The sequence below is a fragment of the Protobothrops mucrosquamatus genome, unplaced genomic scaffold (genome assembly GCF_001527695.2).
Source record: "Protobothrops mucrosquamatus isolate PMUCROS unplaced genomic scaffold, P.Mucros_1.0 scaffold376, whole genome shotgun sequence".
Taxonomy (NCBI): domain Eukaryota; kingdom Metazoa; phylum Chordata; class Lepidosauria; order Squamata; family Viperidae; genus Protobothrops; species Protobothrops mucrosquamatus.
This window is the reverse complement of record NW_015386708.1, coordinates 459,601-463,946: the sequence shown is the minus strand read 5'-3', so window position 1 is coordinate 463,946 and position 4,346 is coordinate 459,601.

The window sequence follows — 4,346 nt, the reverse complement described above, 5'->3', positions numbered from 1 at the left end:
GACAATTACTCATTATCTCACTGGACAGTAAAAACAAGAGAAGAAACTATTTTCTAAATTACCAGAAGGCAAGACAAGAAACAATGGATGGAAACTAATCAAGGAGAGAAGCCACCTAAAAATAAGGGGAAACGTCCTAACAGTGAGAGTAATCAATCAACAGAACAGCTTGCCTTCAGAAGTTGTGGGTGCTCCATCACTGGAGGCTTTCAAGAAGACGCTGGACAGCCATTTGTCTGAAATTGTATAGACTCTCCTGCTCAAGCAGAGGGTTGAACTAGATGACCTCCAAGATCTCTTCCAATTCTATTATTCTATGTTCTAAGAAGATAGTAGAAATAAGAGATGATCCACCCAATCACCTTTTCTGCCATAAATGAGCAATTAGGAAAGAAGTCTTCCTGTGTTGGTCTTCTTTATTCAAAATATTTTCACAAAGAACAGTAGGTTTTGGAGATACTATAGCTATTTTACAAAGTGTATATCTGGAGATGTTGCCCTCCAGTAAGTATGCTTATTTTCATTTTTTTTTAAAAAACCCCCAATAATAATAAAAAGACTTTTTAAGACCATATGTTGGATGAGAAAGACACAGAAAAAGATAAACAAAATCACAAAATATGAAAAAAAAATCCATATGCTATATAAAATTATGAATACCAAGAAATATGCTTTTCCAACTTCTGTTCAAAATATACTTTATTGTTATTCAATTAAAAAAAAAGTTGGAATGAATTGTGAGATCTCACAAGAAATTTGGACTCTGAATTACAGCTATGGTTGATATTGCTGGCATAAAATGACAGTCCCATAGCTAAGAATGCTTTGCCTTGAATCCTAATTCTGAAATGTCATAACATAGAGCACCAGTTAATGCAAGGATATTATCTTAAATGTCAGGGGATATGAAAGAGAAACATGCATCTAGATAAAAATATTTTAGGTACATGGTAAATGTAGATTTGCTAATTTCATAAGATTCTATATTTGGAACCATTTCATTTGTTCAAGGATTATAGGTAGTCCTTGATTTATGAATGTTTACTTAGAAATGTTTTAAGTTATGACGGTCGTCCTGAGAGCTACTTATGGACTGGTTTAGAAGTTCTGATGGCCACCCTCCTGGTCACATGATTGTATTTTGGGTGCTAGGCAACTGGCTCTCATTTATAGCCATTTGCAGCATCACATGATCATGACTGATTTTTGGTCTTTTTTTGCCAGAAACTGGCCTTTATTTTTGATTTCTGGCAAAAAAAACCCCATTCATTGGGTACAATAGGTTTGCTTAACAACTACTGTGTGTCCTTAATGGCTGCCACATTTGTTTAACGACCACAGTGTTTGCTTAATGACCATAGCAAAAAAAGTCATAAAATTGGGCACAGTCATGTAGGGACCTGCTTAATGACTGTACCAACTTACAACTGTAATTCCAGGCTCAGTTATGGTTGTAAGTTGAGAACTATCTGTATTTACCTGTTCTAGTTGTTGAACCAAGTGTCTCCTTGGAAAGAATGGCATCAAGAAAATGTAGATTTAATTATCAGAAGATAGTCCTAACTGAATGTTAGGGGGGGGGAAACCATTAAGATAAAGACTTTGATGATGAAATCAATTCCCAAGGGACGTGATTGCCTCCCATTGACTGGACTTAAAGAGCTGATTAGACATCGTTGTTTTAATTTGGATTCTGCAGTGGAGAGGGGGGATAGACTCTGTAGTATTAATAACTCTTTTCAATCCTATTTTATTTATTGGTTGACTAAATTTATATGCTGCCCATCTCATTATCCAAAGCGACACATTGTTTTCACCAAGCGTAGCACATTGTATGAGAATCTGCCAACAGCCAGGTCAACAGGATGCACTTCTACACAGCTATGGGACTTATTCAAACCAGTGTGAAATTCTATCAATTGGGACTACTAAATCCATCAAGGAAATGTATCCACTTAAATTAGAGTTACGGGGGGGGGGGGATGCCTCTTCCAGTTGTCAAAACAAACATTTAAAACTTAAAATTTGAAATCCTCCATTGTAGAAGTTAATCATGTTCTAATAAATCAGGTGGTTAAAGTGGCTCCCAGGGGAATGAAAAATCCAGAGGATTCCCAAATGGGCACAATAATACTGGGAGGATGATAACTTTACTGAGATGGTTTACATTTCAAAATCAGTTATTAAACAAGTGGGATTGGCCTACTGTTTTTAGAAAAATAAATTATCTCAAATTAGCTTGCAGATACATAATGTGGCAGAAATAGCCACTCCAGAGATTGTTTTAGCACAACCTTTAGAAACAAAAATCAAGGTCTTACAAAGGGAAAATAAATGTACAAATTAACACGGTACAAAAATAGACCAAGACAGTTAGAATTAATGAGGAAAAGGTTTATTCAGTATAAAAGGAGAATGTCAGTGTTACTGTCTGGTTAAAATAAATGATGTGTCAGGTGGATTTTATAGAGTATGACCTTGAAAGGATATACAGAGACCCTATTAGGCTCTGGGGTATCTCTTTTTACCTGCAAGCCATTATTGCAACATTTGTTAGACTTACTATTAAAGAAAAGGTGATAATAGGTCTAAGAGAGATACAAGACCTCTTATATAGCATTAAGGTAATGATGTTACAAGATCTGGCCCTTGATCATTTGAAAAAGGAGGAAAGCGTAGAAGGATTATTCAGTGGAGATTTCCAATTAAACTTGCTATTTTTAAAGAAAGTCAGGATTATACAGCATGTACTCAGTATATTCAGTATACTCAGAATATTATATTATAATATTCTAAGCACTGAATCTTGGATTATTTGAGGAAAGAAAGTCTGATTTACAAAGCCAAACTGCAAATGGCAGAAAACCAACTCAGGGACAAGTCATGTCACAACCTCCATATTTCACCAATATAGGTAGTCCTCACTATTCATTTGATGACTGTTAAAATGGCATTGAAAAAAAAGTGACTTGTGACCATTTTTCATCTGTATGACTGTTGCAGATCCCCATGGTCACGTGATCAAAATTCAGAGGTTTAGTAACTGACTCACATTTGTGGTGGTTGCGGTATCCCAGGGTCATGTAATCACCTTTTGCAACCTTTTGACAAGCAAAGTCAATGAAGAAACCAGATTCATTTAACAACTGTGTTACTAATGTAACAACTGCAGTGATTTACTTAACACTTATTACAAGAAAGATCATAAAATAAGACAAAATTCACTTAACAACTGTCTCCCTTAGCAACATAAACTTTGGGTTCAATTGTGCTTCTAAATAGAGAATTACCTTTATGGTGCAGCTAAGTAGCTGAACTGAGTTGAACTGAGCTTAACTAAAATGTTGGACTAGGATTGAAGAGACACAAATTCATATCCAATATCAGACACTAGGTGATTTTGGGCCAGTCAGCCCTTTTCAGACTAACCTGTCTCTCCGTGCTGGAGATGAGAATACTATGCACTCTCCCTTGAGCCCATAAAGACAGATGGGATATAAATCAAGCAAATAAATAAAATCTACCTCTCCTGCAATTAGTAGACTCTATACCACTGGAAAACAGGCAAAATGGATCATTCAAATCATTTAAGCTTTTTTGCTTCTTTGTGAAATTTTCTTTTTCTTACTTTTATCTATTTTGAAGATATATCAAAGAGCCTATATGGTCTAGTAGTTAAGGCACCAGAGCAGAAAGTGGCAGACTGTGAGTTTTAGTTCTGCCTTAGCCATGAAAGCCAGCTGGGTGATTTTGGGCTGGCCACTATTTTTCAGCCTAACCCACCACTGTGAGTTTGTTGAAGAGAAAATAGGAGGAAAAAGGAATTGATAATGATAATGATAAAGTTGGAAGGGACCTTGGAGGTCATCTAGTCCAACCCCCTGCTCAGGCAGGAAACCCTATACGATTTCAGACAAATGGCTGTCCAGTTTCTTCTTAAAAACTTCCAGTGTTGGAGCATTCACCACTTCTGGAGGCAGGTTGTTCTATTGGTTAATTGTTCTAACTGTCAGGAAGTTTCTCCTTAGTTCTAGGTTGCTTCTCTCTTTGGTTAGTTTCCACCCGTTGCCTCTTGTCCTGCCTTCAGGCGCTTTGGAAAATAGCTTGACTCCCTCTTCTTTGTGGCAGCCCCTGAGATATTGGAAGACTGCTATCATGTCCCCCCTCATCCTTCTCTTCATTAAACTAGACATACCCAGTTCCAGCAATCGTTCCTTATATGTTTTAGCCTCCAGTCCCCTAATCATCTTTGTTGCTCTTCTCTGTACTCTTTCTAGAGTCTCAACATCTTTTTTACATCGTGGTGACCAAAACTGGATGCAGTATTCCAAGTGTGGCCTTACCAA